Source organism: Pinus tabuliformis, chromosome 9 (genome assembly GCF_031772625.1).
Source record: "Pinus tabuliformis cultivar Carrire ecotype Pingquan chromosome 9, CPIR1, whole genome shotgun sequence".
Taxonomy (NCBI): Eukaryota; Viridiplantae; Streptophyta; class Pinopsida; order Pinales; family Pinaceae; genus Pinus; species Pinus tabuliformis.
In genome coordinates this window covers 399,536,846-399,546,122 of record NC_142307.1, presented here as the reverse complement: position 1 = coordinate 399,546,122, position 9,277 = coordinate 399,536,846, and the positions used below count along the sequence as shown (strand labels likewise).

The window sequence follows — 9,277 nt, the reverse complement described above, 5'->3', positions numbered from 1 at the left end:
TGACTGTTACATACATTGGAGCCATTTCATAAGTTGGGTGGATTAATGTGGGATTGCCAGGTGGGTGGGGCTGACAGAGCTACCAGCCGTGGGTTCAACTCACACTGGGCTCTTTGTATATGTATATAGTATAGTGGAGGTGAGGCGTGGGCCACCGGAGGTGGCCCACCCACTGCTAATAAATGTTTGTTATACAATGTTGTGCGCTGGTCGGGGGGTCGACGGGGGTCATGGCCCGTATTTAAAAAAATTGTTTTTTAATATGTGGAAGGTTCGATAGAGGTGGCAAGGGTCATGGCCCACCATCTATTTTAATATTTTCTTTTTGATTTTTATTAAAAAAGGATGTTTTTTGTTTTGTCTAATATAAGGGATATTAGACAAATTAAAGAGGCAAAAATTTCACCTGCTCTCAGGAGTTAAGTTCCATGCTCGAGACTCGGTCAATTTGTAGGACACTTAAACCTGGCCCACTGCCCAACTTTGACTGGCTTTTTCTCCCTCATATGAGCTCAAATTTGAGTGTCGTTCACACTATTGGAATCAGGGCAACGAACACGTCAATCTGGTGCTGGTTTGGAAGCAATCTGACCACTTTGAATTTTGATCCTTTCTGAGTCCTCTGAGATTTTTGCATGTGTATGGAGCCACCTGGATCATAGAGAGACACCATGAACATGTAGAATGAACAAGGACATAATTACGATCTTTACATGCCAAAGGAAATGCTCTGTAAATAATTGGCTCATAACATCAAAGGACCATGCATCAATGCAATTAAATATCAAGGCCCTGGACAAGAACCAAAATATACACGGGCTAGTTCACAACCTTTTCTCTCTCCAGCTTTGTCCAAGCACAGGTGGATGATGACAATGCGATCGATAGGCTATGGCTTGAGAATAAAGTAGAACTTGGCAAGATGGCGAAAGTGTAGGATTTGAATTTGAGAAAAAAGTTTAAACTTTACATTTCTCTATGGAAAGATACATTGATGGAGAGAATTGGGGCTTTTGTTTAATAGTTAAATATGGACTCATAGGAATTTAATTTTGCTCAACTCAAACTTTTGATCCGAAAAGTGTCCAACATTATATATATACCAACGTCTAGAATTAAGGTACTATATATACCAACACTCAAATTTTATTTGGAGCGTAAATGATACAACATTAATCTCCAACGTTAATTTCCAAGGTTAAAGACCCAACATGCATGGTCTGAAGTTATCATTATTATTGTTGGTATTATCATGGTTTGGCATTATCCATGCATTGGCTTTCCAAATCGTATGCATGATAAATCATATCCATGGTCTGAAGTTATTCATTATTGGCCAATGATTTCATATTGACTACTCATATCAGTCAACAACGAATGTATTAACTCCTGTAAGCAATTAATATGGATTATTATATCGACTCTACTTGACTTTATATCGAATCCAAGAATTGTAATGTATATTGACTCAAACCATGCATATTAATGCTCCAACTATGTATTCATACTCCAACGATGTCTTATGCCCTAGTCTTAGCCTCATTATATATTAAAGTTCTTAATTGCAATGGAATGGTGGAATCATTCTTATCGCTTTATTGATGGTGTCTTCTCTGCATAATGAGATACCATGTCTTCTTTAACAACAACGCTCAACGATTATTAAAACATTTCAAAACATGGACCATAATTTCATGGCATAACGAACTCGAGTGAGTATGGATAATTTATGAAGCGAATATGGAGTCCTTATGGTAGAAACATTGTAGCTTATGGCAAGAGCACTCTTGTTATTTTAATATATGCAGCATTGATAATGGCTACTTGCTGGGTATCTTCTTAAAAATCCTTCAGAGTGCAACTTATTCTCACAAGTGACGTTATTGTGGTTTCTGGTAAGATTTCATCTTAAAGAAACACTGGAAATAATAGGTTTCATCATATATACATGGAGTAACATTTACTCTTCCAATTTTTCTACCTATTACATGCAAAGTTATTACAACCACTCCTTGTCATTGATGTCTGATCTGTTTATGAAACTACTTGAGGTTTATGTAAAATTGCAAGTGATTGAATTTGCGTTTTTAAGGCTCTTATGTCAAATTCACAAACACATAAACATGAATTTAAACTTCATAAATTGCATAATATTGTATACAATACCACCATAACAGTAAATACAAAACAACAAGTGATGAAGGAGTTCACCCCTCCTGGGCTATGCCTCCTGGTCCAGCTTCTAATAGTTGGGCCTATATTATTATGCTCATGAAAATAGTGATTACATCAAGTTATAGTGCTCAAATGGCTTCAATAACAATTCTAATGGCTTCAAAGCTATCAAAAACCCCTGTGTAGCCTCTTTCTGCTCCCAAAAAGACCAAAAACTGAGAAAGTTATGCTTCCTTCTCTCTTTTCCCAAATTCTGTAGCTAATCTCCCCACAATTTGGCCCAAACCTAGCGTGAGTGCCCTGAACACAGAAACTACCCACTAAATCTTTCACGATTCCCACTTGTTAGACAAATTTGTAGGACGGATAAGGGCACCTTTAAGCCCCCAGTCCTGAAAATTCCGGCCACATGGAAGTCATATGACTGCGTTGGGTGCCGAAATTAGGGGGCTTTGTCTTGCCCCTGTTTGTGCGTGCCCTCAATCATGTAGGTCCACATGGGACCTGGGGTTGGCCCCTTACCTCCTCCTCCGCTCATGGTTTCGGGCTTTAGTTGCATGGTGGGTTTTCTTGCAGTTAGGGCCAAGGTTGTGGTGCATACACGGGGCTCCCAGTTCACATGGAGGTCACGGTGTTGTGGCTATGTTTCATACATATGTCATGTGGGCTATTATGTGGGTGCTATGTTATGACCCGTGGGTTGGGATTGGGCCTAGTCCTTGGCCCCCCGCCCGTGGTCCCGTGGTGCTGGGGTGGCCAGGGGCTAGGCCTTAGCCCAACCCCCTCCCTAAATGCACCCAACATTATATTCAAATGTATGCAACCCACCAATCTTAACAAGAAACATAGTGTGATTCGTTGGTGAGGCCCACGGTTTGCTTGAACGAGGTCATGTGTTTGATTCCTATGAGGTGTAATTTGACCTTAACCAAATATTTTGGTGGCCACCAAGGTGCCACGTGGCAGCCTCTGGTTGGGCCACGTGGAAACCTGTGGTTGGTCCACCTCAACCAATCAAACCCTAATCAAATTCGACCATTTCCCACCAATAAGATAGTGCCACTTGTTGAGCAACCACATGAGCATGAAAATTCAAAATTTTTTACCAATCAGGAGAGGCCACGTGGTAGATTGCCACTGGCCCACAATTTACAGTCCATTGTCCTTTTTTGCCAAAATTCGTTCATTTGACAAATCAATTAGATCTCGTTTTTGGGAGCATTCGATGTCAGATTTCAATGAAACAAACTGTGTTGGATTCAGATCACCAAGATCTATCCAACCATATAGGTTTCGATCCATTCTAAAAACTTTGAAATTTGAGCATATTTTTGATCCACCAGTTCAATGTCAAAGGGGGAAGTATAAGGAAAATGAAAGCAAAGGAGAGATATTATTTTTTGTCCAGGAGGAGGAATAACTATTTTTCCATCAATGCCAAAGGAGGAGAATGTTGGTAATGTTGGCATTAATGTCAAATGGTCATGATAAATAAACTTCTTTTCATTAAGCTGATTAATTAATGTTGGTGAATGTTGTTGACGTAATTGTAAAGGATGAAAGTGATGTGAAGTGAAAAGGCTATGATAATCAATGTGAAGGCTAAATATGGTCAAATGGAACATAAAATATTGAGACACAAACTGAAAAATATATGCTTTCATTGAACATAAAATGTATGATACAAGATAATACAAATCTGATCTGTCTCTTGTAATCATTATTGATTGAGATGTTTTATTTTAGCTCTATTTTACATTACATTTTTTTTAGAACTGAAAATGAAGAGACAAGCTTGTGAACAATTTTTAGAATACCAAGAGACAATGCCTCATTTCATATTCCTGCAAAGAATACAAACAACCAATAAGGATTGCTTATAAAATATACAATGTGGAATGGAAACAAAACTTTTGAAGTGAAGCAGTCTGCATGAGAAAGTTGATGAGCAACAACAGAAGAGGCACATAGTTGAAAAGGAGAAGAAATGAATATTTGCACTAGAATTGACATCAGAATTGTATATAAGGTATCCAACGTTTTTGACTTGATATTGTGATTGAGACATTACCATCCATTTCTATGTTATAGCTTGATAAAGAACATGTTGTAGCCTGTTAAGGTAGGAGCCTGCTTTGGGTTGTCGCATGCAGAAAATTTGTGGGAGTTAGAGCTTCCTTTGTGGTAGGAGCCCCTTGTAGGTCGGAGCCAACAAAAATATGATGTAATAAGGATTAACAACTTTCTTTCACTTCACTTTCAACCTAAAATTCGTGGATTTCTCCCTTTGGGGTTTCCACTTATATCTGGTGTCTTCATGTGTCGATTCTTAAATTTTGTTTGAATGTTCATGAATTCTTGATAAGTATACTTGCAAATTTCTCTCTAACACCTACAAAAAGAATCAAATAATAATAGAGCACCTACATAAATCATTAGCTGCATAAGAAGAAAATTAAGCTGAGCAAAAATTAAAGTTTTAAATTACTAATTCACCCCCCTCTTAGTAATTTCCAAACATAAATATCATTCCATTCATTAAAGAATAAGGAAGTCATTCTTTCTAGTGGGGGGTTGGATTTGGATCCTCTTCAATCCAACCCTATTGGATGGAAATCCTTCTCGCTTAAAGCTCAAGAGAAGGTGATGTTGGAAATCAAGAAAGGAAAATAAGCTTCCATTTCTAGGGCCATTGGATCAGGGAAACCCCAAGGCATCTCCTCGTCATGATTATTATCTCCTTTAACATGAGAGGGTTCGAGGGTGCTCGTAAAAATATGGCTATTAAATGGATTATTCTGAATAATAAGCCATATATTATCCTAATCCAAGAAACTATGTGTTATGGAACAAAATCGAGAGGCTATATGAAGCCTTGGATTAAAAAATAGTCTTTCTATTTGGTTGATGTAGAGGAGCTATTAGGTGGTTTGATTTTAGGCTAAAGTATAACCTACAAATCTCTCTCCTCCTCTCTTTTTTAGTTTGCTATTTTTCTTAAGTTGGAGGTAAAACACTTAGGGTTTCTAGTGTCTGTTGTAAACATTGATGGCCCTTATGCTAATAGAAATCCATTTTGGGAAGACTTGGCCTATGCAGGTACCATTGAGGATCCTTTCACTTAGGTCAATTGGGACCTTAATGTTAGTCCCTCTCTTTGTGAAGTGTGGCACTAAAGTCCTCACATGGATCCATATAGTATTTTATTTGACGATCTTATGAGAAATATGAAATTGATGGATTTAGAGCTAGTGAAATTGGAGAAATGGTCATTTGTAGGGGGATGACATCTCAAAAATATTGGATCATTTTCATATTTCTAAAGGGATTTCGAAATATGGGTCCAATATGAAGTCAAAGGTGGTTGTATGTTTCCTTTCCGATCACAAGAAAATCCTTTTTCCCTGCTTCCATGTTCTGGTGTTGTTGCCTCCCTTTTCAAATTTACTCCAGCATGGATGGAGGATATTGACTATAGATATGTAGTTTCCAGTCTATGGAGCCCAGTGGATACTTTTTCTCATCTTCTTATGTTCCAATTTGTAGAAATTTTACCATAATTAAAAATGCCTTGAAATCTTGGTCTACGTATTATCATGCTAAGGCTTGGGCTTATCTAAATGAGGTTGAGGATCAAATTAATGGCTTATTTAAGTTGGTCTAAGTATTACCATGCTATGGATTGGGCTCATCTAAATGAGGTCAAGGATCAAAATTGTGGTTTTTTTAAGGAAAATGGACTCAGGCACTATTAAATTAGAAAATATATCCAAGTTAAAGGCTCTTGAAGAATCTTGCCACTCTTTGTTGCTAAGGGAAGAGGATCTATGGAGGCTAAAGAGTGGAGTTGTGTGGAAATCAAGGGACAAAAAATTCCAAGTTCTTTCACAAGTTCACAAATTATAGGAAGATGATTAATATGATTTGGGAGATAAAGTCTATGGAGGGTAGTGTTTTTAGATCTTTTGTTACTAAGGTGGAAGAGAGGGTTCATTTATTCCACTCTCTCTTTCAAGAACTTAGCGGATTCGCTATTCAATAAATATTGTAGGTAATTTTAGAATTCCCATCGGTATTTTATGATGAAATGAATCATTCATTTTTTCTCTGAAGTGGTGTAGGAGCCCAAAGTCTTGGATGCCCTAAGGTTTATGTAGAAATCCAAGATTCCAGGATCATATGGATTTCTTGATGAATATTTCCTTTTATGAATTATTAAAAGATGATCTTTTAAAACTTATAAGAAAGTCTCAAGAGTTTGGAAAAGTGTTGGGCTCTTTCAATGCCACTTCTATTTGTCTTGTTTCAAAAAACATGGTGGTTCCTCTTTTGGAGAATTCAATCTTATAGAATGTTGTAATACGATTTATAAGTTAATCTCCAAAATCATTGCAAGAAGATTAATTCCTATCATGAGAAATTTCATTTTAGATGAAAACTTTTGTTTTCTTCAGAATATGAATATTCATGACACTACTATAGTAGCTGAGGAAGTGTTTCATTCTATAAATAAATTGAATATTAGTGCAAAAAGCCTAAAAGTAGACTTATCTAGGGCATATTATAGGGAAAAATAAACCTTCTTGCATTTGGTCCTCATTTAATTGGGGATGGCTCTATAGGTGGTCAATTGGATCATGGGGTGCTTTCAATTAACTTCTTTTGTTGTTCTCATAAAAAAAATCTCCTTCCATGGTTTTTCGAGCCTCATGACCTTCATCATGAGTTTCCTGTATTCCCGTTTCTATTTCACATTTTTGTTGAAGCTTTAATTAGGCTCTTTGGAAATTCTCATTCTCTTGGTTTGGTACACCAGATTGAAATTTTGGATGCCATGAAGGTCTCACACCTTCTTTTCATTGATGACATTCTTTTTTGTGTTTAAGGGGAATTTTAAGACCTATCCTCCCTCAAAGATTCCATTGATCATTTTTGAAAGGTCACATGTAAGGAAATAAATATTTCTAAATCAGGTGGTAAGTGGGTTCCCTTTTCCCTTTCGCACATAAGTATTTAGATTATGGGCTCAAAGACTTGGGGTTCTTCTCGAAGACCAACATGGAAAATTGGTTATTGTTAGTTAAGAGGTGGAAGCTAGAGTGTTGGTTTGGAATTCTGGGTTGTTGTCTCTTGGAGGAAGGTTGGTCCTTTTGAAGCCAATTTTGGAGAGTATTCCACTCTTCTATACATCTATCATTATAGTCCATAAAGGAATAACATTTAAGATATACAATATAAATTTCCATTTCCTGTGAATATGGGTTATAAATTTTGATGGTATAATATTGGTAAAGTGATCGAAAGTAGCATCTCCAAATGATTTAGGCAACCAAGGGCTGAAAAACATCTTCCTTTTTGCCCAAAATTTGGATGGTAGAAGCCTCTAGAGAGTCTTTCTGGGAAATTATCTCTAGAGTAGTAGGCTAAATACTTCTTAGGTAAGACTTTAGTTGAATGATTCCATTTTCCATCCATATATGATACATGGTCTAGAGTTTGGAAATATTTGGTTGCAGCTTTCTCATTAGTTGGAAGCAAGGTTGTTTGGAGGGTGGGGGCCAATTACAATGTTCATATTGTTGAATATCCTTGGTTGGGATAAGGTGATGAGTATTGATCCTTCACCTCCCTCCTCTAGGTAGTTTTTTAAGAATACATCTTCACTATGAGTGTATCTAAATATCAGTACCCCTAGATCACTGGTAGGAAAGGGTAGAAATTGATTTATTCCATTGGTATAACTAGTGAAGAGGTGATTGAGTGGGATCATTTATTTGATGCTAGTGTTTAATTTCATATTATTTGGGAGTATAATTCAAATAAGTTGTGTTGGTCATAAAATCCTCATACTAGTGAATTTATGGTTGAGTTGGGGCACAAAGTATATTTTGAAGAAAGATTTGAAGGTGAAAAGTGATGTTGGTGGAGTCTGATATAGAAGATCAATGCACCTCTCAAATAAAAAATTACTCTTTGGTTAGTTCTTAATGACAAGTTATTAATGTGGTAGGTCAGCCTGAAAAGAGGTTGGATAGGTCCTAATAGGTGTCCTCTTTGCATATTGCAGGTGGTGTCTTCTAGTCATATATTCATTTGGTGCAATTATGCTATTCGAGGTTGTTAGGATCATTTGGCAGGAGATTAATCCTAAGGTAGTCTCTATTGGACAAAGTTTGCTTGAATCTCTAAGGTCTTGTCTTTTGGATAAAACAATTAAAGAATTTGTGGGGTTGATTGTTTTCTTGTTAGTTGTTTATGGAGGGCTCAAAACCTAAGTATATTCCAAAACATTGAGCTCTCTCTAGAGAAATCCGTGGGAAAGATTCTCTCTCTCTAAAATGAATTCAAGTCAAAATTGAAGACTATAAATCTAGGGTATTTAATTATTTTGGGTTTATATTATGAGGTCACTCGGGGATTTTTTGACGGGGCCAACCAAGACCATCCTTTGATGTGCAAAGTTGGAGTTGTTATTTTCTTTAGCCAATCTCACTATATGTTTTTCAAATATGCTCTTAGTAGAGGATCTAATAACTGTTGGCATTATGATGCATGTGTTGTACTTGATGGCAACCCACTTGTAGCAGAACATCTCACTTATATATAACTAGATGAATCTACAGAAGAGAGATCAGATGTGACAGAATACATGGGATGCAGGGCAGCTCAAAGGAATCAGTTTGGATGTAATGTACAGTGACAACTCATTAAGATGACAATTCTCAGTATGGCAAGTTAGTTTTGCCATCAAGTCCAAAGGGGGAGATTGTTGGCATTATGATACAGGTGTTGTCCTTGATGGCAACTTACTAAGATGACAGATCTCAGTTCAGTCTCACAAAATGAAGAAAAAGAGATATACGCAGGTTCCCCTTGATAAAGCCGCGTATACACACGGGTTAGCCAACCAAAAGGTGTGTATACATATACACGCACTTTCATGCAAGGAAAGGCATGTACATTTGGTTTTGGTCCATGGTGTTTGGACCATGGTATTGTGAACCATGGTGTTGGTCCAAGGTATCTTGTCCGATGTGTTGACCCCAGGTATTTGGTCCAAGGTATCGGTTATAAGTGGTTTTGGACCATGGTATTGAGTAAT

At 37.1% G+C, this 9,277-nt stretch overlaps 1 pseudogene; it reads left to right on the top strand.

Annotated features, from left to right (window-relative positions):
* Positions 1-677: 677 nt before the first annotated feature.
* LOC149148830 (small ribosomal subunit protein eS21 pseudogene) lies at positions 678-937 on the top strand (annotated as a pseudogene).
* Positions 938-9,277: the final 8,340 nt, after the last annotated feature.